The sequence below is a fragment of the Cetorhinus maximus genome, chromosome 26 (assembly GCF_964194155.1).
Source record: "Cetorhinus maximus chromosome 26, sCetMax3.hap1.1, whole genome shotgun sequence".
Lineage (NCBI taxonomy): Eukaryota > Metazoa > Chordata > Chondrichthyes > Lamniformes > Cetorhinidae > Cetorhinus > Cetorhinus maximus.
The window spans coordinates 8,408,007-8,435,275 of record NC_135904.1 but is presented as its reverse complement, the minus strand read 5'-3'; the positions used below and the strand labels follow the sequence as shown (position 1 = coordinate 8,435,275).

At 45.1% G+C, this 27,269-nt stretch overlaps 1 protein-coding gene across 2 annotated transcripts in view; it reads left to right on the top strand.

Annotated features, from left to right (window-relative positions):
• The window catches only part of coro2ba (coronin, actin binding protein, 2Ba), a 169,390-nt gene that overhangs the window by 42,414 nt on the left and 99,707 nt on the right, over nt 1–27,269 (top strand). Inside the window, exon 1 of one of the 2 annotated variants that reach the window (XM_078530063.1) lies at nt 89–213. The exons of the other annotated variant lie outside the window; for it this stretch is intronic. The gene's annotated coding sequence lies outside the window, so the exon portion shown is untranslated. Of the gene's footprint in view, nt 1–88; nt 214–27,269 lie in introns of those variants that run through there. 2 annotated transcript variants of the gene reach the window in all.

Below are 27,269 nucleotides of genomic sequence, written 5' to 3'. Positions count from 1 at the left end.
AAGTCATTTGATGAGTGATTGCATCATTCGTACTGGAGGATCCCATTGTGAGGTGGTGTCAGCCCAGGCTCCCGCCAAGATTGTGGGTTTAAGCTCCACTCCAGAGACTTGAGCACAAAATCTAGTGCCCTGTGGGGGAGTGTCACACTGTCTGAGGGGCTGTTTGAGCCCACGCCATGAAAGAAGAGAAGGAGAGTTCTTCCCAGTGGCCAGGTCAGTATTTATCCCTGAGCTAATGTCAGTAAAACAGATTATCTGGTCATTATCACATTGCTGTTTATAGGAGCTCACTGTGCGTATGTATATTGGCTGCTGTGTTTCCTACATTATAACAATGGCTATACTTTAAAAGTGCTTAATTGACCATAAAGCACCTCAGAACACCCTGAGATTGTGAAAGGCGCTTTATAAATGCAAGTTCTTTTTTAAATGATGGCTGTGCTAGCCACTTGATGGCCACTTGAGCAGAATATCAGAGGGAAGTCTGTGCTCTGAATGCTGGTTCTTCATGTGTGAGGGGAGATAAAGGATGTTGGCAAACTGTTCAACTGAGTGGAACAGGAATAGCCAAGTTCGATCAGCCCAATTCTGTGCTTGCCAAAGTGTGTGACAAACAACTTAAAGATGTCACTGGACAACAATGAGGATGAAGAAACCTGGCTTTCTAATTTTCAGAGGGTACTGAGATCAACTGTAACGTCCAACTGCCACCCTGATTGAGCTGAACCAACTCAACATAGACTCAGGCGTGAAGTTGTCATTGGACAAGGAATCCAGAGGCCCAGGCTAATGCTGTGAGGACACAGGTTGAAACCTCACCATGGCAACTGGTGGAATTTGAATTCAATTAATACATCTGGATTTGAAAGCTAGCCTCAGTAATGGTGCAATGAAACTATTGTCAGTTGTTGTAAAAATCCATCTGGTTCACTAATGTCCTTTATGGAAGGAAATCTACCATCCTTACCCAGTCCGGCCTGCCTGTGTCTCCAGACCCACAGCAATATGGTTCATACTTAACTGCCCCTCTGAAATGGCCTAGTGAGCCACCCAGTTCAAGGGCAATTCGGGATGGGCAACAAATACTGGCCTCGCCAGCGATGCCCACATCCCATGAAAGGATAAAGAAACTTGATGGATTTCCAGACAGAATGATACATTCGTCCATTGAGATGAGCGATAATGTCAATCAATAATCCCTCCTTGCTGGCAGCAATACCAGTTGCCAATGACAGAACTCTTTTGCTTGTTTGTAAACAGAAGGAAAAGATTACAGAACAACAATCAGAGACGGTGAGACCCCTTTAAGGAGGGCATATGAATTGGCAAAGTTGAGGGATAATAACTCGATGTTCTGATGCGTGTTATATATTACAGCCTCTGGCAGGAGACCTGTCTTAAGTTGGAGGGGGTGCTGGTCGTAGATGGGACAGTCCCATTGGAGTTAGGGAATTTCACCTGTTGAGGTGGCCTCATTCCCTGACTCTAAAGGTAAACCAAATGGAGGAAGGTTTGTGACCAGAATGGTAAAGTGGGGGACAGTCACTTTCTAGCAATTGCTGTGGGGTTGTGGTGGTGCCCGTCTCTGTTTGTCCCTGCTATATAACAGGAACTGGCCCCATCACAGAAATGCTCATGCCTGAAGTAGAAATGTGAAGTGAAACCAAATCAGACAGCCATCCAACGCAGGGCAACATTAGCCTGCCTTTAAACACTTTCAATTTTCCTGCTCTGACTTGTACTATCGATTGAAGACCCTTCTTTTCCTTGAAACGATGACTTCAGTGTTTCCAGGACATTGCTAGATGATGAGATGAGGTGTAAGAGAGTTCATATGTTCATGAGAGACTACGTATCCATTTAAAGCTCAGAAACTGATGGACTGCAGTCCTTGGCTTGTTAGAGTATTATCTAAAGGGGATTAATTCAACTGCAGAACATCGGGAAAGTATGGCTTGGAAACTGAGGCATTGGGTAGGCCTGAGGAAATGAAAGAACAAGGGCTGATTTTATTCCTGCAGTTGTTCATGTTTATCAGAGCAGCAGGCTCAGTGAGAATGCAGACTTCTTAAAAACCCAATGTCATCAGTTTAACAATGAGTCAGCATTGAGACAATAGTAGTATCCGCAACTCAACATAAGAGTGTAAAAAGTAACAGCTGGAATGGGTCATTCAGCCCTTCAAGCTTGCTCCACCATCCAATAAGATCATGGCTGATCTTCTATCTCAACTCCATCTTCCTGCACTATCCCCGTATCCCTTGATTCCCTTGGTGTCCAAAAACCTAACAATCTCAGTCTTCAATATACTCAATGACTGAGCATCCCCAGCACTCTGGGTAGAGAATTCCAAACAATGTGAGAAGCTGTGCAGAGTTCCACTTTTTGATGTCTTGATTGGGAATGAGTTAACTGTAGGAGGTGGAGGTGAATTTTCAAGTCATACTTTGTTTCAAATACCTCCATGGCTTCATCCATCCCTACCCTTGTATCTTTGTGACCTTCTCCAACTCTACAAACCTCTGAACCTCTGTGCTCCCCCAATTATGTCCTCCTCCAAAGCCCCAAAGCTCCACCATTGGCAGCCTTGCCTTCAGCTGCCAAAGCCCTACTCTGTGAAATAGCCTCCCTAAACCTCTCCACCTCCCTGCTTCTTTCTTCCTTTAAGACGCAGCTTAAAACCCACCTCTTTGACCAAGCTTTTGGTCATCTGTCCTAATATCTCCCTATGTTGCTCAATGTCAAAGTCTGTTTGATAATGCTCCTGTGAAGTGGGATGTTTTACTACATTAAGGGTGCCTATATAAATGCAAATTGATCTTGTTGTAATAGAGCCTTCATGGCAAATTAGGATATACAGAGGAAGAGGCATATGCTGGAGGTTAGCAGGAATAAGAAAGCAAAGTTCAGGAAGCCATGTGACCCATCTCAATTCTTTTAATCACGTGCCTCTGGCTCATGACAGTAATTACACAGCACATCCTCATTTGTAGAACATCAATTAAATGATCACTTTGAGGTTCATGCAGATACGGAACCACTAAATGCCATTAAAAAACAGACACTGTTTTGTTTCATCATCATCTGTCTTTAAGGAGCGCTCTGCCAGAGCCTTTTGCAATTTCTTAACATGAGATCTGGATCAGCCCTGATCTATATGACTTAGTATCACACTGGGAAGCGCATTTAATAGCTTAACCACACGGCCAGACTTAGTGCCCTCTTGGAGCAGTTGCATCATCAATACTTTGGGGGTGAATATTCTTTGCACAGACACCTTGAGCTGACATATTGTTAGGGTTGGAGAAACAGAGAATTAGTTACCTGGTATTGTCGTTTTGTGACTCTTGTGTTGATTAGGGGAGGGTCAAATTGTAGGAAGTTTTAGACAAGTAGTATAAAATATTGTGAAAGAAAGAGAAATAAAAAGCAATCTTATATTTATGCCCCACCTTTCATTTCTCCAGGATGTCCCAAAGAACCTTCCAGCCAATGATTACATAGAATATAAAGCCCAAAGGCATAATGTTGATGTTTATGCACCACACAAGACTCCTCCCAACCCTCTTCATCTAACCCTATCGGCACATTGCATTCTATTCCTTTCTCCTTCATGTACTTATCTAGCTTCCCCTTAAATGCATCTATGCTATTTGTCCCAACTAACCCCTGTGGTAGCGAGTTCCACATTCTCACCTCTCTCTGGGTAAAGAGGTTTTGCCTGAATTCCCAATTGGATTTATTAGTGACTGTTTTTTGATGATCCCTAGTTTTGGACTCTTCCCCCACCCCCCCACCAATCCCAAGTGGAATAATTGCTGTTGCAATGAGGTGACTATTTGAGCACCTCAAAGGAAGAGACTGGCCAGGTTGAACACAACTCCATCACAGCAACTGTACACCATGGCTATGCTTCAGACTCCAATCTACCCAGGAGCAATGCCAGGGATATCCAGTAGTAGTTGAAATATTTGGTTATAGAATGACAAATTGGAAAGAACAATCTGAAGAGATGTCTTGAGTTTCTTCAGTGGCTAGAGAACAGTCAATAGCCTTGGGCAGCTGACAAGTGAGGTAGCGTGGGGGTGGTGGGGAGACGGTGGGGGAGGAGGTTTGTTGTAGGGGTGCAATGGCAGTATTTATTCTTGGTAATATTGTGTCTGTGCCTAAGGGACCTGTAGGAAACTACATTCAAATCAAATTTAAAATTGAAACGCTTAGTCACAGCTCAGTTTGTAGACAATTGCCAAGCATTGCTGGTGGGCAAAATAGCCAGACTGAGATCAGATAAAGAAACATTTGTGGATAGGCGTGAATATTTGCTGAGAGAAAGCTTGGCAACAACACGCGCAACCATTGCCATAGCAACTGCAACCAGATCCATGCAAAGTCACAGAGAGTTATTGAAAAGGGAGAGGCTGCCTATGTTTCTTACAGAGAGTGGGAGGGGAAGTGAGAAAGAATCAGAGGCAAACAGAGGTATCAATGAAATAGTGTAAAAATCACCTTTGGAAGAAAGAGAGTGAGAAAAAATGGGAGGTGAAGAAAGAGAAGAAGAAAGAGAAGAATTAGTGAGTGAGATATTCAGTGAGGGTCAGCTACACCAGAAGAAAGACATGTTTCCTTTAAAACCCTTGTTATAAGTAATGGGCAGGAGATCAAGTCGTTAGCACAAAGTTGTTTTCCTTACAACTGCACATTGTTGAAGAGGCCTCTTTAGTTTCATCAATTCCATGAGGACTTTACTCTAACTGTCCCACTGGACAGACCAAACATATTTAGTTACAGGCTTTTAGCTACACACTGTCCCCTGAATGTCTCCCAGCTCAGTAATCCCAGTTGAACAGCTGTAGGCATTTTCCAGGCTTGAATAACAAAAAAAAACATGAATTCCTCCCACCACCCCACCTCACCATCAAACACTCCAAGTCTTTTAAAGTGGCAGTCACAAGGGTCAGTGACTGGTCTCGGCGGCACACACTTCCACTTCAAAAACCCTCCCACTGGTTGGTATCATTTACTATTTTTATGTTACAAAAGACTTAATTGGTGTTGCTGAAATATAAAAAATCTGACATCAGCTCCCCCCACCCTTCCAGAGGAACAAATCAGCTGCAGGGAACATAAGTAAGTTCTGTAAATATGTGAAATGTGAAAGAAATGATTTTAAACCATCTGGATGAGTGGGTGAATAGTTAAATCCATCCCTTGACTCACCTACTGAAATTCCGCTCTTTCACTGCAGGACATGGATTTAACTTGCTCTTTTGAGTAGATAAGAAGGACACTAAGTGGATAAACCAGCAGGGCCCTTCTTTAAATAAGGAGATTGGACCCAATGATGTCATCCAGGCCAGAGTGCTATTTTAACTAGAGGCCTGTGTGGGGAATCCATTGTGACCTTCCTGCCAGATCAGGTTTGAGCTGCAGCTGACAGTCCCAAAAAGGTTGTGTTTTTTAATTATTTTCATTACTTTTTAATTACTTTTTCTTATTTTCCTTGTCGGTCCAGGAAAAGCAAGAGTACTCATAGGTGGTACTTTCGCCTCCAAGTCAGGAAAGGTCCAGGGTTCAAGTCCCACTCCAGAAACCTAAGCACAATCCAAGCTAACATTCCCAGTGCAATACACAGGTGAATGAGCTGTTAAATCCAGACCTCGTTATTACTGATTTTACCCCATCGTAAGACGACATCTAGTCCAGTGACTCAGGCTGATTTGATGTGTGAGGATGTAATCTTGGAGCAAGCTATCCCCATGTGCTGTTTACTAAGTTAAAGGCCATTATATAAATGCGCGTTGCATCATTTGAATCATTGAAGCCCATGTTTGTGAATGAAAGTGAAAAATCTTGGACAGACCCTTTTTCTGCATAGATAGAGGCTTTTTAATGCCTGGCAACATTGTGCGAATATCCTCACTGTATCCCATGAGTGAATTCCGAGAAGCCATTAGGAAATATGCTGAAAATTTCCAGATTAAAACCCTTATGTACTGCCAAAAGAGTGAAGGCTTCAGAAGGACAATACTGAAGATTTTCAACATGGTCAGTTTTCCATCCCCCTACTAAACAATGGATAAAGAAACAAGAAAGACTTGCATTTATATAGCAACCATCATGGATTTTCATGAAGCAGGTAGCAGGATTCAGAAAATTTCCTGGCTTGGCACATCCTTCTTGGGAGAACATGCCTGCAAAGGCAGGATTTTCGTTCCTGGGGGCGGTGGGTGCTAACTGGAGTCAGGGCCTCTGCCCCAGGAACAGATCGGAAGCAGTCACAGGGACGGCTGGGTTTGGAAGCAGGCTGTTTAAAATGCCCACCTCAGTGCTCCAAGACTTGGTCCCAGTTACAATATTGACAATAAAACAGAAAACAGCCCTCTAGCCCTCACCCTCAAGCTCCCTCACCCTCCCCACACACTCCCTATGCCTCCTCCATGCCAGCTCATGTGACTTTACGCCCCTCCACCACCCCCTCTGGTCCCTCATGCCCTCCATGTCAATATATTCACTTCAATGCCAATTTACCCAGTATACACTCTGTACAGAGCTAATGAACCCTATAGTAACAATGTCATTTGTGAAAATGCTTTAAAAAAAGTCATTCATTCATAACTTTCTTACAAAAAACTCTTTTTACTACAGCCCTATAAAAGTGTCAATCAACCAACCCTTTAAAGTATCAATAGCAGAAACTGCATGTGCTTGACACCTCATTATCTTGTGTAAATAAACATTGAGCAATTGAGAAATAGATCTAAGAGAGAAAGCTGTCAATCAAGCAATTTTTTCCCTTGGGCGCAGCTGTTCCAACATACTAATGGATGTCTGGGCTCTCAGCCGAGCCTCATTATGGATGCTTAGAAGGAGTGGGTAAGACCTTTTGAGCTTACCTTTCAAAAGTGTCTCTCATCCAACCTAAGGTTCATGACACCTCCATCCATCATCAGTAAAATGATGGAAGGGGTCATTGACAGTGCTATCAAACAACATTTACACAGAAATAACCTGCCCACTGAAGCTCAGTTTGGGTTCCACCAAGGTCACTTAGCTCCTGACTCACTACAGCCATGGTGAAAACGTCGACACATAAGAGCTAAACTCAAGAGGCGATGTGAGAGTGACTGCCCTTGACATCAAAGCAGCACTTGACTGAGTGTGGTGTCAAGCAGCCTGGACAAAACTGGAGTCAATGTGAATCAAGGGAAAATTCTCCAATGGTTGGTGTCATACTAAGCACAAAGGAAGATGGTTGTGGTTATTGCAAATCAATCATCTAAATCCCAGGGCATCACTGTAGAGATTCCTCATGGTAGTATCCCAGGCCCAATCATCTTCAGCTGCTTCATCAGTGACCCTCCATCATAAGGTCAGTAGTGGGGATGTTTGCTGATGATTGCACAATGTTCAGCAACATTCATGACTCCTTAGATAATGAAGCAGCCCGTGTCCATGTGCAGCAAGACCTGACAACATTTAGGCTTGGGATGCTAAGCGACAAGTAACATTCATGCCACACAAGTGTCAGGCAATGATCATCTCCAACAAGAGAGAATCTAACCATCTCTTCCTGACATTCAATGGCATTACCATTGCTGAATCCCCCAATATCAACATGATGGAGGTTACCATTTACCAGAAACTCAACTGGACCAGCCATATAAATACTGTGGCTACTAGAGCAAGCCAGAGGCTGGAAATTCTGCAGCGAGTAACTCACCTCCTGACTCTCCAAAGCCTGTTCACTGTCTACAAGGCACAACTCAGGAGTGTGATGGAATACACTCCACTTGCCTGGATGAGTCCAGCTCCAACAACACTCACGAAGCTTGACAACATCCAGGACAAAACAGCCTACTTGATTGGCACCCCATCCACCACCTTCTACTTTCACTCCCTTCACCACTGCAGCAACTCACCAAAGCTCCTTTGACAACACCTTCCAAATCTGTGACCTCTACCACCAAGAAGGACAAGGGCAGCAGGTGCATGGGAACATCACCACCTGGAAGTTCCTCTCCAAGCCACACACCATCCTGACTTGGAAATATATTGCCGTTCCTTCACTGTCACTGGGTCAAAACCCTGGAACTCCCTCCCTAACAGCACTGTGGATGTTCCTACACTACAGGGACTACAGCAGTTCAAGAGGCAGCTCACCATCGCCTTCTCAAGGGCAATTAGGGATGGGCAATGAGTGCTGGTCTAGTCAATGATGCTCATATCCCATGAAAGAATAAGGTGCTAAGGTGTTGTGAAACATGTTTACAATCATGTGAGGAGGTATAAAAATAATTTCCCTAGTTTACCACTCCAAGTCTGACTGTAACAAGGTTTTCTGAATTAGTAAGAATTAAGGTGCTTACGCACTGTCTGTGCTTAACCATTTGTGTGCTGATTGTAAAGAAACTAGTCTGGCAGGCTTTCCTGAGTTTAAACAAAAAGAGGTTAATTTTATTCTATTAAAAACCTACTCGGGTATAGATACAAAAATATTTTAAAATTTGCAACACACACAGACAAGCATGCAGCATTACAAACTATACAGTAGGAAGTTATTTTTCGGTCAAATTAAAATTCAATGCTAAAAGGTAAAAATTTGAGAGTTCACTGCCTGAGTATTTTGCTTGTAGCTATGGCTGAGGCAGATTTTTCTCCATGGTGGTCTTGAGATTCCAGGAGTTGAAGCCCAAGTAAAGCTACAATTTCTGGAGACAATTTCGTTTTAAAACACAAACCGTCTTTTCCAGAAGTCGATGATGTTTGCACCTGAGGTTCCTTTTGATAGAAATTCACTATCTCTGTGCTGGATTTTTAAGCTGTCAAAGAGATAGGGCCTTAACTTGGGAGAGTAGAGAAGGGGGATTTTTAGTGCTTCGTTAGCAGCTTTTCCAGACTACCACTTAGCAGTTTGCATACTCTAATAAAAGAGATTTCAAAAATGGTTATTCTAGTCACATGACCTCTCTCTCCATAATGATTTCAGAAGGTATTTGCTTAGCTGATGTCTGAATAGACGGTGGTTGTCATCCCATGGTCTATGATGTCCCTACCAGTAGCTTCAGATTATTTCATTATTCATCTCAATGAGATAGAACAAACACTTTTCCAATTAGCCATTGTCCTGATAGACCTTCTTCCTCTGCTTGAGGGGTAGCCTTGTAGAAATGTAAATATGAGGTCCAGTACAGTTTCAGTAAATCCTTCTGAAGTAGCTCTTGACATCAGCAAGTCTGAAATTCCATGAGGTCTGGGCATGTCTTCGTTGTATTCCACTTTGGAAACTCCAGAAAACTGGTCAACGTATAATACCAGACATCAGGCGACCCGTGGCAGCCAACTTTGCTTGCTTTTGTCAGTGTCGGTGTCTTTGCTTGCTTTTTTAAAAATCCTTTTTAAACACTTCAATACATGCATGATCATCCAATGAAATTAAAGATTAATCGCATTCATGCACAAGTCACATCATCGTGACACATGATTCATTGAAAAGCTGGCCTGACTCCACAAGAATTGCAGAGAGCTATCCCCACAATGGAGTCAGCCAAGTTGTGAGTGCAGGGTTGTCGGCTCACAATTTGAAACAGCCTGCACCCTTACCTCGCGCTTGTGAAAATTGGGGGTGCCAAGAATGGGGCCGGATATCCAGGAATCAGGTTGCGTCTGCCATTCTCTAAGGTCCGCCTTGTCTCCCAGACTCTGCGAAAATCCAGCTCAATGTGTTCTTTTGTGATGTTGATTGAAGGATAAATATTGGCTCGGACACAGGGATAACTCCCATGCTCTTCTTCGAAATAGTGTCATGGGATCATCGATATCCACCCGAGGAGGCAGATGGGGTCTCGGTTTAGCATCTCATCCGAAAGGCAGTGCAGCACTCTCTCAGTACTGCACTGCAGTACTCAACTGCCTTGATTTTTGTGCTCAAGGCCCTGGAGTGGAGCTTGAACCTGGAAGCTTGTGACTCAAGAGGTGAGAGGGGCTACCTGAGCCATGACCGACAGTCAAAGATAACCCAATTCCAACACACTCACTTACCCCAGACAGCTGTCTATCTGGAAAATGTCACCAGTGGTGCCAATTACAGAGGCGCTGGTTAAACTGTAAAGACCATGCTGACTATCTCAGGGTTCAGTACTTCCCCAATTGCAGCTGCCCTAAGTCTCTACTGCATCCTTCTTACTGCCTCTGAGAGTTATTAACAGTGCAAACAGCTGATTGAGACTCGGGCAGCTTCAGTTGGAGGGTTTTACCACCCATCACATATACTGGGAAAATCACGTTCTTGAAACTTGCCCACTATACACCATGGGGACTGTCCTGACATATCCACTCGCATTGAGACTCTCCCTCTCTCCTCTACTGGTGACTTTGACTCTTACCATCCACTGACGTTGGCAGTGCCCCAATACTTTGTCCAAGCAGCCTCCTTCAAAAGAAAGCAGGGAGTTATTTAACTACAAAGAGAATCACACTAGAGCCTGGATCAGTTCTCAGTCCAATATCTATGCATTTCCCAGCAGGAAACAGGCAGTGGTCAGGAGAGAAATCCTCCCCACCCCATAGCCGACCAATTTTCCCTCACTTGCTCAAGAAAGTCAAGAAGGGCTGTAGAGCTCCAGTTGGCACTCTGGCTGACATTAAATTGAACCTGGGATCTTCGGCTCTGTCATGCTCAGAACAAATGAGCACTGAGAAGGATATCAGGACTTCGCTGCCCTTGGTCACCACATAAATAGGTCCCACAAATGACAATGAAACAGATAATCTGTTTTAATGATGTTGATTGAGAGAAAAATGTTAACCAGAACAGCGAGAAGAATTCCCTTGCTTTTCTTCAGGATAGTGTCATGGGGTTTTTTGCAGCCACCTCAGAGTGGCATTCAATACCCCATCTGAAAGACAGCATCCCTGAGAGTGCAGCATTCCCTCAGTTCTGCAATGCAGTGTCGGCCTAGATTTTGTGCACAAGTCCCCAGAGGGGTCTTGAACCTACAATGTACTGACTCGTCAGAGTGCTACCCACTGAACCACGATTGCAAATTGGGAGCTGGTCAATCAGCTGATGATGTTACAATTTCCACTTACAGGAATTAGCCTCATTGAAGGAGGTTCTGAGATGAAGCAACATTAGCAGCAAGAGTTAGTGGAGGTTGAAGAGTTAGGTTTTGAGGAGGCTTCTGATGGATGGAGAGGGCGGTAGTGAGGGGTAGGAGTTTAGGGAGAATAACTACAGATTATGAAGCTGTGATTGTTGAAGTCTCTGCAATAGATATTAGACTTAAGGGAGCAGGGAAACACAGTTCCTCAATGGAAAGACCATTAGGAAGTGTCTGCAGAGGCATGAATTCCCATGAGTTTGAAGGTGGGGATGAAAAGTTTGTAATCAATGAGCTTGCGTTTCAGGAGAGGTTAACAAGACCCCTGAACAGCAAAAGCACAAAAAAGGTCTTTGCTTGTACTGAGTCATAATTACAGTTAGACTCTTTGTGAGCCAGTCTCCATCGACGATGATCCTGCTGGTCTACAGCGGTACAGGGACATAAAAGGACTCTTCAGAATCCTAGCTGTGGATCAGCACTTATTTGTTTCTGCTAAACCTCTGGATCTATCCATAGCGCAACAAAACCACCACCAAAACCACCAGAACTTAGTCATGTCTGAAATGATTTTTTTCCCTCCCAGTCTCTTTATCAAAAGATCAACTGTTTGTTGCGTTTACTCTCCCACATTTCCCTGAATGCTGCCTTTCTGTAGATGGACATGACTGAGGAGTAATGGAGCTCAGCTTCTGACTCAAGAATCTTTCTGTCTGCAGCTGTCAAGATGAACATCTGCTATCGTCAACCATTCCTTAAAATCTAGACATATTCCTTCAGCGACATTTACCCACAATGCAGAGGCATTCTGCAAATATTTTAAAAGTAAGCCTGACTTTATATTTCATCCATCATCATTTATTATGGTTATTCTTACCAATTAATGAGCTGAAATTGTTATTTTAAACAATCAAACAATCAGTGGGAGCTGTTCTCACCAGTTGCCCATTTTTGCTCCTTTTTGATGATTTTCTGCACCAGGGTTTCTTTAACCCCCATCTTCTCCTAAAGATTTGGATTCCAACTTGGAATCCTGTTCTCCAAACATCTGACAGCCATTCAGTGCCTTGGCTCAGTGCCAAAGGTAAACAGTGAATGCAAGCAGACCGCTTAACAAAGAGGAATATCGCAGCCAAACTCAAACCTCTCCTCTCCTTAAACTTCCAGTACGGGTTATTGCTTAAGATTGGGATCAGAAACTCTAGCTGATTTCTCCAAGCATCTAAGCCCAGAATCCTGATCCTTCTGATCCATGTAGTTCTGCTACACACTGGACAAATTCAGTCGGAATAATTTTACAGTTCTGCAGTGGCACTGGGAAACCTTATCCAGTGGCAATGAGATTTGGGAACACACTGATTAGATCGGAAAACCTTGCCATTGCATGCCAAAAGCCTCGATTTTAACCAAAGCCAACTATTGGGAATGGCAGGGTTTGGAACTGATGCACATTCTACACCCTGCCCAATTTTACACTGCAAAGACTTCAATGGAAGGTAAAATCAGCTGTGGCATAAACCTAGTGCCTGACCTGAACCCACCATACAGGTTAGGTTAACATCGGCACTGGTATTTCTTTAGCTCAATTGTCTCATCAAGGCAAATTGGTAGATTGAATTCAATAATATTCAGCCATTTGAGAGCTGGGACAAGGGAAAACAGACCATGATGGACATAAAACTGGTTCACTTGTGTCCTGCCACCCCTACCCAGCCTAGCCTGCATGTGATAGCCAGTTGACTTTCAATGACCTCAAGTGACCTAGCAAGTCACTCAAACGTTAAATAAAACACAATTGCTCAGGGCAGCTTGGAGCAGTCATTAAATGTGGCCTCGTCAAAGGTGACCACATCCCGAGAACAAATTTTGAAAAAAACTCCCGGGGTCTCCTACTTTTAAGATGAACAATGCTTTCTTTGTGAAAATGTTGTTTATCACTGGAGTGAAATAAGGCAAGTCACCGACACAGAAATTTAGTGACAGATGGGCGGCAACCTCAAAACTTCAGGGTGCCCTCATGAACCCTCGGGTATTGATCCAAATTTTGAAAATCCGAGAATGACAGCAACCTTGCGACCGCTTTAATTAACTGTGCTGCAAACAATCTGGAACATTCTCTAGCCCCCATGCCTGCTCCTGAGAAATTTGCACTGCCTGTTTTATGGAGGACCTTCTGAGCTTCTTGGTTCCTTGTCCGAGCTGCCCCCCTTAACGTCACCTGCTACTGCAAAATGGTTTCTAAGGGTGTGCAGGAATGGCCTGAGGAAGTAGAGAGTGTGCTTTGTTTATTAGTGGAGGCAAGCTGCGATCTGTGCATCATGGCAATGATTGTGATTTGGCAAAACCCTGCTGCTGGCTCTTTTAATTAGAAAGCGAGTAAATAGATTTATTCTGACATCATGTTGAGGCTATGATCTGACTCATTATGAAGAAACGAGACTGAGACGGGGACAAACAGAATGCTCCGAGGCTGTTGTTAGTTTCAAAGACCAATTTTTTGAAAACGTTATTTTTTTCCCCCATCTGCCCCCCCCCACCAACTCCGATTATTTTTGTTTATCTCTCCATTCGTTCCAGCTCGCAATTTCCCCCCCATAAAAAGAAAGCTTTTGCACAATCTCTTTCGTTCAGATGGACAATGAGCCAGTCACACAGCCCCTCATGACTTGGCTGTCAGCGCTGCTCTCTGGGGTTAGCAAACAGGAAGCTCGCCCAATGAAACACAACATGGATGTTGCTCCTGTAGCCTGGGAGACGTGAAGCAGACAGGAGGGAGTTTTTCAGGTTGCATTGCAAATAACCACTTGGATAGTGGAACACCTTGGGAGTCGATTTTGTTTTATTCCTCCTCTCCAGTTTTCAGCCTCCCCTCCTGTGGGCACTGGCTTTTGCTGCAATGGTACAATTACAGTGATGCCTTCAGCCCTCTTGTACTTTGCTCTTTCTTTGTAGGTGGCTCTTGACTATAAATTTTGGCAAACTGTCCAACCATGAGGTGGATGGAATAGAAAGAAAGACTTTCATTTCTATAGTGCCTTTCACAAAACTCAGCATGTCCCAAAATGCTTAACGGCCAATGAAGTACTGTCACTGTTTTGTGAGGGCATGCAGCGGGCAATTCGGGCACAGCAGGATCCCACAGCAAGCATTGAGGTAATGGCCAGATAGCCTGTTTTTTAGTGATGTTGGTTGGTTGAGGGCTGGAACATGAGGGAGAACTCCACTGCTCCTCTTTGATAGTGCCATGGGGTATTTTTACTTGCAATTGAGAGAGCAGTCTGGACCTTGGTTTAACATCGCATCTGAAAAGAAGTACCGCTGGCAGTGCTGCACTTCACCAGTACTGCACTGGGAGTTAAAAACAAAAAACTACTGCGGAAAAAACTACTGAGATAAAAACAGTGCTGAGTTTTTCCAGGTAATTCTGTTTTTGTACTGCACTGGGAGTAATGGCCTGGATTATGCGCTCAAACTTCTGGAGTGGAACTTGAACCCATAACCTTGCGATGCAGAGACAAGAGAGTTACCCACTGATCCAATAAATGCATATGTGCATAATTTTAAAGTATTTCATATATAGCAAGTACATTTGTTTCTGTGCATATTTATTATATATAAGCAATCTGACTTGTTCAATCAAATTCCAGCCTGTTAGACTTTGCTGAGTAACTATTATTCTATACATAGGGCAGAATTTTCGGCTTGGCAAGTGGGGGCGGGGCCTGCTCACTGAGATGTAAAATGACACACGGTGACATCGGGTGTACATCTCGCGTCACCGTGCGTCATTCAGAATTTCAGCTCGGTGGGCGTGCACCCGAGTGGGCTGCGCGCCTGCCAAACTGTCAAAGGCCTATTAAGGCCAGTTAACTAGCAATTAAAACAATGAACTGAGCTGCCCGTCCAGCCTTAAGGTTGGCCGGGGGGTGGGGGGTGGGGGGGCAGGCGAAGAGCCCAGGTGGCCTTTGCATTTTTCATGGAACCTCATCCACGGGCGGGATGAGGTTTCATGAAGGTTTTTAAAGGTTTGAAAAAAATGTTAATAAAATTCATAGACATGAGGGGACATAGAACACTACAGCACAGAAAAACAGGCCATTCGGCCCTTCTAGTCTGTGCCGAAATATTATTCCGCTAGTCCCATTGACCTGCACCCAGTCCTAAAAAAATTTTTTTTTCCCTTTATTAAAATTTTTAAAACTTAAGCGAATGTCCCTGAGGCAGCTCTGTGCCTCAGGGAGATTCCTGGGCTCTTTCACGCGCTTGCACAAAAGAGCGCAGGCTCCGACTCAGGTAACACCCACCCCCCCCTCCCCGCCCGCACAGGTAGCGCTCAGCGCTACTGGGCGCGCATCATGCTGGGCGGACCTTAATTGGCCCGCCCACATAAAATGGCGGTGCCCAGTCGATCGCGGGTGGCGATCGGCCGCGCGCACGCCCATGCCCGCTCCCGCAAACCCCCCCAACCCTCCAACTGACGGGGAGCAAATTCTCCCCCTAAAGTAGCAAAGTAGCCGAACCCCTTCAGATTCCAGCCTGCAGTCGCCCTTGGACTTCCATTGTTCCATATTCAATGGTAACTGAGGAAGCATTCACTGACTGGTTAATACTGGAGAGGAAATTTCCCTGCATGATATTCGTCTAAAATATTTTGATGAAATCACGAGTCTACGTCAGACCTTTCATTAGAATTGAATTGGTGGAGACTGACACCTGGGCTGAGTGAGCTACAGGAGTTTCTCTCAGTGACTGTGTGAGCAGCTGGGGATCCCATTGTTCTTGGCGGATGTCAATGTAAACAGACTCAGCAGAGACCTGGAAAACCTCGTCCCCAGACTTCACACTCTGACAATGGGAAAGGAGCAGATGGGAGAATCTCATCTTGGCAGATTCAGCTACAAGAACCACTATTTTGTCTATTGCCCAAAGGTTTCTCTTTGTCACGGATTCCACAATCGGGCAATCCCACCTAAAGATTAATATCTGGGGCACTGTGCTGCAAGCAACAACTCGGTGTAAAATGACAGGGAGAAAGGTGTGTGTGATGTCTGTGTGTTTTTCTAATACCTGTAATTTCTGGTCATGATCGCATTGCTATTCGGAGGATCTTGCTGTGTGCATATTGGCTGCCACCTTCTTTACAACAGTGACTGCATTTCATTGACTGTAAAGAGCTTTTTGGGAGTCCTGAGGTTGTGAACGACACTATATTCTTTTTTGATTGAAATGTGCATTTCCTATCACAGCCCCCAGAATGGGCTTCTCCTGCTGTCTTGCTGGCTCTAACTCTCGCTCTTGATAACCAACCTTGGAGAGGTTCATTGGGTCACTTACAAGCAATCCATTATAGCCCAGGCAGTGCTGCAAAAAGGATCATTATGTCATGAAGTGCATATTGCAATTGGATCAATAATGTTGAGTATAGAAAGAGGAGGCTTAGTTCAATGCACTGGTTAGCTACATTCTTCCAGGGGAACTGGAATGCTACTTAATAAGAAATTGAATCATTCAAAACCTCAGATTGTCCTCTCAGGTGGATGTAAGACCCAATGGCACTAGTTAAAATTATGCCAATGTACCTAGCCTAGTACTTAAGTTTTTTTCTTATTCATTCATGGGATGTGAGCTTTGCTGGCTGGGCCAGCATTTGTTGCCCATCCCTAACTGCCCTTGAGAAGGTGGTGGTGAGCTGCCTTCTTGAACTGCTGCAGGCCATGTGGTGTAGGTACATCTACAGTGCTGTTAGGGAGGGAGTTCCAGGATTTTGACACAGCCACAGCGATATATTTCCAAGTCAGGATGGTAAGTGACTTGGAGGGGAACTTCTAGGTGGTGGTGTTCCCATCTATCTGCTGCCCTTGTCCTACTAGATGGTAGTGGTCATGGGTTTGGAAAGTGCTGTCTTGGTGAATCCCTGCAGTGCATCTTGTAGATGGTACACACTGCTTCTGCTGTGCGTCGGTGGTGGAGGGAGTGAATGTTTGTGAATGTGGTGCCAATCAAGCGGGCTGCTTCGTCCTGGATGGTGTCAAGCTTCTTGAATGTTATCGGATCTACGCTTATCCAGGCAAGTGGGGAGTATTTCATCACACTCCTGACTTGTGCCTTGTAGATGGTGGACAGGCTTTGGGGAGTCAGGAGGTGAATTACACGTCGCATGATTCCTAGCCTCTGATCTGCCCTTGTAGCCACAATATTTATATGGCTAGCCCAGTTCAGTTTCTGGTCAATGGTAACCCCAGGATGTTGATAGTGGGGGATTCAGTGATGGTAATGCCTTTCAATGTCAAAGGGTGATGGTTAGATTCTCTCTTGTTGGAGATGGTCATTGCCTGACACTTGTGTGGCGTGAATGTTACTTGCCACTTGTCAGCCCAAGCCTGGATCTTGTCCAGGTCTTGCCGTATTTGGACATGGACTGCTTCAGTATCTGAGGAGTTGCGAATGGTGCTGAACATTGTGCAATCTTCAGCGAACATTCCCACTTCTGACCTTATGATGAAAGGTCATTGATGAAGGAGCTGAATATGGTTGGGCCAAGGACACTACCCTGAGGAACTCCTGCAGTGATGTCCTGGAACTGAGATGACTGACCTCCGAAAACCACAGCCAGCTTCCTTTGTGCTAGGTATGACTCCAACCAGCGGAGAGTTTTCCCCCTGATTCCCATTAACTCCAATTTTGCTAGAGCTCCTTGATGCCACACTCGGTTAAATGCGGTCTTGATGTCAAGGGCAGTCACTCTCACCTCACAACAACATTTCTGAATGCCTGGTTTTCACCTGAGGCATTAAAAAAAATACATGAATTGCTACAACCTGGAAAAGCACCACCTGAGAGGGCAATAATGGAAGCAGATTAAATGGTAGCTTTAAAAGGGGAATTGGATGTCTACTTGTAAAGGAAACATTTGGAGGGCTGTGGGGTACGAGCAAGGGCAGTGAGTCTCATTGGATAGCTCTTTCAAAGAGCTGGCACAGGCATGATGGGCCGAATGACCTCCCTCTGTGCTATCTGATTCTTTAATTCATTCTATAAGTGGGTGCTCCCACTCGCTGGACTCTAGACTGTACCACACAGATTCAACATCCTAAATCTCAGGCGTTATCTTTCTGTAGAGCATTTCCTCTTTAAAGCATTGGATACATAGCATAAGCTGAAAATACATAATTGGCCCCGAGCCTCCTGATATTCACTGATGCAATTTGCCAAATGTGGAAATCTGTTTGATTGGACCTTTAAAATGACCTTTAAAAATAATAAGTTATTAATCTCAGAATCTCCTCTGATGTACATTTAGAAACTACTTCTTGTCTTTCCCAAAAAAGCAGAGTGGGCAAAAACACTGCCTCGTTCAGCACTGTCCATACACTGCAGAAGGCCTCAGCTTTGACTCTAGCTATGCGCTGAGTTACTGATCTCAGCTGTGAGCAACATGAGGACACATTACAGCTTGTCTCAGCACCTTGGTGTGCGGGGGTGGGAGCGGGGCGGGTGGGGAAAAGATCAGGGTTCCTACTCCCCCTGCAACCCACCTTCCACTAGAAATCGTCCGCGTGAGGGAATACGCCATTGAACTCTGCTGTGATGCCCTTTGCAGTCGAATAGCCAGCCACTGTTTAGGCACACGAAGGGTCATAGTTTGAGTGAAATGACGGAGGAATGTCAGGTTCCATTGTTTTACAGGAGAGGAGTGGAGAAAAATTGGAGGGCAAACTGAAACTGTTCCGTCCATCCCTGGTCACCTCAGCCTCATCAGATGGGAATCATGATACCCCAACACTGACGGCGGGGTTTTCCACACCCGGCTGCCACCGCCATCTTCCGGTCCCGCCACAAGTCAATAGACTTCAGGCTGGGGCGCCGCCTCCCCACCGGGGGTGGGGGTGGGGCGGGGGGGGTCCCACCCGAGAGGGGGCTGTAAAATCCCGGCCAAGGAGCCTAAAGTGAAGGCCACTAGATTGGAGCTCCTTAAAGAACTTTTAAGTTTAATAAATGATCAATTCTAGAATTTTCTACAAAGTAAAGAGGTTTTGAATTATTTCTGCTCTGATTCTCTTTGGTAACAAGCTTGTTATTTGCAATACACAAGAGGAGTGAAAGGTCACATTTGATTAGATTAGTCAGACTATTGCATATTTAATGCAAGCCTCCAACAATGTATCATTATCCTGATTTTTGATATAAATTTCAGGACTCCGACATGCAGGCGCAGATGGGATGATTGTTCTCTGCCAAGATAATCAGCAGGGGACTGTGGTGTTTTATTATTTATGGAATCACAGGGAGCAGGGAACACTGGGCTGACTTTAAATGCAGCCAAATAGTTGGGAGAATTAATGTAGCTGAAGAACAACAACACTAAACTTCTTTGCGCACAGTCGGTGAGGGAGGATAGGCCCAGTTTCCTCTGTCAGTATCAGAGTGTTTTAGAGAACAGGGGAGTTACCTCCGGTGTCCTGGTCAATATTTATCCCTCAATCAACATCACAAAAGCAGATTATTTGGTCAGCATCACCTTGCTTTTTGTGGGAGCTTGCTGTGCACAAATTGGTTGCTGCATTTCCTACATTACAACAGTGAATGGACTCCAGAAGTGTTTCATTGGCTGTAAAATGTTTTGGGATGTTCTGAGGTTGTGAAAGGTGCTATAGAAATGCAAGTTCTTTCCGTAACAAACTATCAGCTTGTATTTCCTTATCCAACCCCCCAGAAATAGGCTTTTCCTGTCCTGCAGGCAGTAACTCTTGTTGACACACTCCTACAGACCCCACATAGTTACAGCCACAGAATCACATGCAGGGGGCCATTCAGTTTGCGTAGCATTTTGATTTTGAGACCTTCTTTGGGTCAGTTACAAGCAGACCACTAAGGCAGTGGTGTAAGAATGACCATAATATTGTGAAGAACACATCACAATTGGTTGAATAATGTCATAGTACAGAGAGCAGGGGCTGAGTACAATGCATTAGTTAGCTGCATTCTTCCAGAGGAACTGCAGTGCTACTTACTGAGGAAATAAATCATTCATGACTTGAAACTAAGGCTTTTTGTCGTTCGATGCTTGGAGATGTAGTGTGGTGTTATGGGATTTTGGTGTTCTGGATGATTCCACAGAACTGACTCTGTGCAGTTAAGACTGTGTTATTAAGATTTTCTAACTTAATCTCTGACTAGGCCGGCTTCCCTGAATGACAATAGTTGTGTCAAAGATATTGTTGGCAGAGCGTTCGCAGACCTTTGGCAGTGTATTATTCAGTTTAGTGGTTTCAGACAGAGTTCCTGAGGTGCGAACGGCCTGTGCTCAAACCCACTCCTGTTAGGGTCGACTTTAATACATGCATTCACAGGGCCGATTCAGCAATGCAGCTTGGAGTTCAGCCTGTGCAAAGGTGTGGTCACAAACAGTGCAAATCTCACCCATTCCTTTCCCGATGTCACGACACCGATGGCTCATGTGACTGGAGGGTAAGATGGAGGATGTGAAGCAAGGCTGAAACTCTGCTATGTGATCTTGTTGCCTTTTGGCTCCCTCGTGCTGGTAATAATCACATTTAAATTTGGAAAGATGAGAGCTCTTTATGTTTAACATTTGCCATGCTGCACCGTACAAAAGAAGGACGGGTTTGAAGGGGTTCGGCTACACATCTCATGAGTCTGTAGTGTAGCTGTGGAACGTGGCCCCCTGGAACACTTACACATACAATTAGTTCCTAGCTCTTTGCAGACACTTACAGATAATACCATAAAATATAACACCCTGTAGGCAAAAATGAGTGTAAGGTTTGCAGAATCGAGAGCCACACTTATCTACAGAGTTCGCATAGGCTCCATATCCGTTTTGAGAAAGGTCCACCAGAACAAACATCATCAAAGGCTCAGTTCCTTTCTTACCCAGCTTTATTTTGACAAGAAAAGTGTAGTCACTGTAGGAAATGTAGGAAATTTGGCAGCTATCTTGTGGACAGCAAACTCCCACAATCAGCAATGTGATGAATGACCAATTACTGGCGTTGATTGAGGGTTAAATAGTGGCGAGGACACCGTGGAAATCTTCGAAATAGTGCCATGGGATGTTCTGCCTAAGAGAGCAGATGGGGTTTAACTCCTCATTGGATAGAGGGCACCTCAGACAGTGCAGCGCTCCCTCAGTACTGCGCTGGAGGGGGTCAAATCTTTGGGAAGGGTCTTGAAGCCAGAGGCTTCTGACTCAGAGATAGGAGCACTATCCACTCAGAAACTGAACTGGATTAGCCATATAAATACTGTGGCTACAACAGCAGGTCAGAGGCTAGGAATGCTGCAGCGAGTAACTCACCTCCTGTCTCCTCAAAGCTTGTGCACTATCTACAAGGCACAAGTCAGGATTGTGATGGAATACTCCCCACTTGCTTGGATGAGTGCAGCTCCAACAACGCTCAAGAAGCTTGACACCATCCAGGACAAATCAGCCTGCTTGATTGGCACCCCATCCACAAACATTCACTCCCTCCACCACCGACGCACAGTGGCAGCAGTGTGCACCATCTACAAGATGCACTGCAGGGATTCACCAAGGCTCCTTAGGCAGCACCTTCCAAACCCACGACCACTACCATCTAGAAGGACAAGGGCAACAGACACATGGGAACACCACCACCTGGAAGTTCCTCTCCAAGTCACTTACCATCCTGACTTGGAAATGTATCACTGTTCCCTCACTGTCGCTGGGTCAAAATCCTGGAACTCCTTCCCTAATAGCACTGTCAGTGTTCCTACAGCACATGGACTGCAGCGGTTCAAGAAGGCAGCTCACTACCACCTTCTCAAGGGCAATTAGGGATGGGCAATAAATGCTGGCCCAGCCAGCGAAACCCATGCCCCATGAATGAATAAAAAAAGAGCCATGGCTTACGCAGTCTAGGGAGAGGAAATACGTATCTGCCATATTCCTGTTCTTAATCCCAGCTGGAAAGCATTGGGTGACAAGTGGATCAAACTCAGCTCTTTTCCAATGGGCCTTTCACCATGCGCACTGTCTTACACAGTTTTTTGCCATTATCAAGTTTCTCTCAGTGATGCAAATACATGTATCTGCCCACAAAGTGTTGGCTTGGGGCCAGGCAATGAGATAAATGCCACTGGATTTACTGCTTCTGACTGGCAGCTCCAAGGCAGATGTGACTTATTCGTTGCCATGCGCTGCAGTTACTGAAGCACATTCCAACCTCCAGGAATGCCTAAGGATAGAGTTTATGGGTTTAGAGTACAAGGTCAGCCCTGTGAACAACAGCTAGATACTGCAGGCTGGAAAAAGATTAACCAAAGAAAGATGAATGCCATCTTTCAGTTCTGCTAGTTGCCTCCAAAATGACACAGTTCATCAGGTTTAGCGTGGGACTGAGCTGGAAAAGCAACAATACGGGGAATTCCTCAGGTGGTCTTCAGTTCCAATTATACTCTCGGATGAGAACACAACGGACTCAGGCTCGTCCTGGATGGTAGTGGAAATTGGGTGGAGAAAGATCTAAATCAGCGAGAGGCTGAAAGGACAGAGATGAGCTGAAAGGAACAGGCTTAACTGACACCGGCTTTGCTACAACTGGCTTTCCTAGTGCTGCTTGCTGTATGAGAAAGATCATCCCACTGAAATGATTCCCTCCAGGAATCTTGAACAGGGAGTTGCAAAAGTGACCAGGATCCCACAATATGTTTTTCACATACATAGTTTGGTTCCCAGATGTTCTCTATTTCTGGCAATTTAAATGGGTGAAAGGTAGGATTGCTCTGTGACTAAGAAACTCCAACAACAAATTCTTACATAAATTCAAATATTTTCTTAAAGAGGAAAAAGCAAGAGACTGGTAAACACGCCCCTTTTCTGTCCCTCTTTTCTTTCTCCCTTTCTGCTTCCCTGATGATGCTAATCCCTTCTGGGAGAAAACACCCACCTTTCAGGACCTCACCTGAAGGAACTAGTTTATATGTGCGTCAGTGGCCTATTTGACTGTGGCAGGCATCACTGCTGAGCCTCATCGTTCGACTTCCACACACCTCCATTGGACATATTGTGGTCGACTCCTTCTGTTTGAGTGTGTCCAAGCTGTAGATGATGCCATTAGCTTCTGTGAGTGGTTGAAGAGTTTGATGAAGGATTGGCATGGACGTCCACTGAACTGGCAGCTCACGTTGTTGCTGATCGTGCCTGGGGAACCTCTGCAGCTCTGCCACCTCTGGCCTTCCTCCGGGCACCTGAGACATTGGGAGTTTGGTGTAGATGGTCCCCGAAGCGTGCGGAGCCGAATTTCAGTGTTTGCCTCCACATGGGCCCCGTCAGCTGCAGTGTTTTCCCCAAGAGAGGTGGTCTGCAACGCAAACGTTTGTAATGTTCTCTTGGGCAGCAATCAGGAGTAGCAACACTGACAGATACTCCCCTTCAGCTCCTGCCCCAACCTGGGGACAGTGACACTAACAGTGGCACAACTGCATCATCACATTCACATCAGCCAGTGCAGCTAGGGGTGGTTGTAGTTGGGACCTTTTGAACCTGTGTAGCTCAGTCCCACAGTGGGCATTGAATTAACTTCACAGAGTCTAGTAGTAAAAATATTAAAAGCTGTCGGTCTTATGGCTTTACCAGACATCAATGCAAGGTTTCCAAACATCACTTTGAACCAGAATAATGCAGGACTCTAACATCTGTGAATGGAAGGACTGGCGGAGCAGGGGTGACCTTCACTCTGCTCTTTCGTAATCCCCAATATCAAATCTTCAGTTTTTATGCAGCAGGAATGTAGCTGACTACAGGCCAACATCCTGCCTGATAATAAATAGCAGCAGTACACTCAGCAACAGAACACTACATTCGATATAAAAAGGAACACTTCCCTGCATCTCTCTAGCCAGCATTTGAAGGGCCCATCACTCACAGCCCCTTCCCAAACAGCCCTGCCAAGTTTCGATGCTGCTCTGGGATATTAAGCCCATCCTGCTCGTCCCCTGCATTTGGTTCTCATTTATTTTACTGCTTTGCCGCTTCTCAATAGATGCTCCTTCCCATTGGGTAGCTCTTGAGTGTTGCTTGAAGCAGTGACAGTGTTACCCAGAATATAACCTGTGTGCGCGGATGGTGGTGGGGGTGGGTTTGCGATTAGGGGTGGTCAGTCATGACATTGAGGTCCCAAGTACAGCCCACAGGGTGCAGATAAGGGAGATCATTCAATTCATCCATCCACACTCCCCTCCCACTGTCCCCCATCCCCGTCATCCAACTCTCTCTGAAATGATATCAGGCTCTTCCCTTTCTTTCCTCTACGTTTGAGTCCTCTCCATGTGTTCATCACTCTCTGTGGAAGGAACTTCCTGACATCAGTTCTAACTTTGTTAAGTCACTCTACCCTTAGTCTCACCATCATGTACCAATTACCATACCACCTGGTCATTGTTGCTTGTGGGATCCTGCTGTGCACAAACTGGCTGTTACATTTCCTGTATTACAATAGTGACTATATTTCAAAAGTACATCATTGGCTGAGAAGCGACCTCATGAGGTCACGAAAGGCGCTATATAAATACAAGTCTTTCTTTCTATGCCATTCCACTCTGCTTTCTTCCCTCGCACGATCCCCTCCACCCACCTAAATCTTTTCTGATTTCCCTTTTCCCTCCTTCCTTTTCCCTGCCTGTTGTTCTGCGAAGCCTTTCAAGTCTTTTGCTGTACCCCAGGAGCGCTAAAGAAATGCAAGTTGTTCTTGTAGCCACTGGCTGGGAATAGTTACTTGTTTAAAAAAAGATTAATCGGCTGCAAAAATCTTTGGAACATCCGGAGGCTGGGAAAGGTGCTATATAAATGCAAGCTTTTTCTTTGTTATCCTAAGGGATGTAAAGCTTGTGTAATACAGACAGGATGAAAACATTATTTTCCAACAGTAATAAGTTTAGAAGGATTTTCTTACTGCGGAAGGTTAGGATTTAGAGTAGATGCATTGTCTCTTGACAGCCTCTCTACATAATCTCTGATTCATCAGGTTTGGCTACCACAAGCCAAGTTAAAGAATTGAGAGACAGGCTTGCTGCTGAGTTGACAGACGTGTGGAGCAGAGGGCCCGGGCTCTTAAAGGGAGGTGTTGATGAGCAGGTTTTAAAGAGGACCCTCCCCTTGGTGATAAGCCTGTTGCCAGGATAATGAAGGTGCTGCAGATGAAGCTGGTTCAGTGAATTAATTCTCGGACCTGATGGGAGAGAGTGAGAAAGACAGAAAGAGAGGAGAAATGCAAGAGAGAAGGAGTAACACACAGAGGCAGAGAAAGAGAAGACACAGGGAAACGGAGAGAGATGCACATACACAGAGGTAAAGAGGAGACAATGAAAGAGAAAGAAAGAGAGAGACATGGAGAGATAGAGAGATACACAGAGAGAAACACACAGAGGTAGAGAGAGCCACACACAGAAAGGCAGAGAGATAGGAGCCACAGACAGAGGGGCAGAGAGAGATACAGATAGAGAGACAAAGATGTAGAGGGAGACAAATACATGGAAGCAGAGACAAAGAGAAAGAGAGACAGCAAGGCAGAGAGGAGATACAGGGAGAAACACACATAAACAAGCAAAGAGAGACAGAGGCAGTGAGAGACATGTAGAAAAAGAGAGACGCATAGATGCAGAGAGACACAAATACACAGAGGCAGAGAAAGAAAGACAGGATGAAAAGCAGAGAGCGAGTGGAGACACAGAAACACACAGAGAGAAGCAGAGAGAGACATAGAGTGAGAATGAAAGAGAAGCAGAGAGGGAAAGAGAGAAATACAGAATGAGCAACAGACAGAGAGGCAGACACACAGAGAAAGAGAGACAGAGATAGATTGGATGGGTAGCATGTGCCAGGGCCATCTAAAACAACAACTTGTATTTTTACAGTACCTTTTAATGTAGAAAAACATCCCAAGATGCTTTACAGAGGCAAAATCAGACAAACGGATGCCAAGGCAAAGAAGGAAATATTAGGCAGGATGACCATTGAGGTGGGTAGTGAGGCTGAATGATCTTTAATGCTAGAGAGAGAGGTGGAGAGGCAGAGAGGTTTAGGGACAGAATTTCAGAGCATGGGGCCCAGGCAGCTGAAGGCAGGTGGAGTGGGAGCTGGACAGACGCAAAGCAATGGAAATTTTGGAAAGGAGACAATAGTGCAGCTGAAGAAGGTTTCAGGTGAGGGATGAGACTATGAAAGAAGCTTTTAGAAGAACAAAGGACTGGGATGTTTTATTCACAAAAGTAGGTTTACAATTAAAGTAGATAATTTTGATTATTGGAGGCAAGGTTGCCTTGGTAACCGCATTGCCACTCTCTGGTTGCTTTAAGTTATTACATGTTCTGAAATGAAAAACACTTGGGCCTGAATTTTCTCCCCGTAGGACGCACGCAATTGGCGGCCTGGGAGTGGCTGGGAAACAGGCCCCCAACTGCGATCGGCCCTCAACCACCATTCCACACTGGCTGGCCAATTAATGGCTGCCTGGGAATGGCTGCGGGGCGGGAGCGGGAAGAGGGCGGGCGATGACATCTCCGCGGGCGAGGCTGAGCGCTTCGAGAGAGCTCGCCGAAGGCAGACGGCTGCTTCAGTGCGCTGCAGACCTGCAAATAATGAGATGAAGCATAAAAAAGTGGGAAAAAATGTCCATGTCTCACAATCAAGCACCTGAAAGCGTACCTCATAAAAATGCTGTCCCCAGATATTTCTCTTTATTTCCTTTACTAACGGAGATTTCACCCCACCCTTGGATTGAGGTTTCATTAAAAATTTAAAGGCTGGCTGGCCAATTCGCCCGTCCGCCATGAAAACTCGCAGAGAATTGTGCCGTTAAATGGGCTTAATTGCCGCTTAATTGTCGGCGGGCTCACAGCTGACTTCTGGACGCGCCCACTGAGTGAAATGTTGTGCGAGTCTGTGATGACGTTGGGGCGCTCGCCTGACGTCATCTCATGCGATTTTATGCCCAATTGGGTCGGGCGCGTGCATGCCCACGGGATATAAAACTCTGCCCTTGGACTTAGTCAAATCCAGTGCACATTTTTGTGACATTCTTTGAGTAGAGAGATATCTCAGCACACCATTCAGGGAAGAGGGCAGATAGTGGACACTGAGCAGGAGGGATTGGCAAGGGGAAGACAAAATGGTTGAAAGTAGAGGCTTTT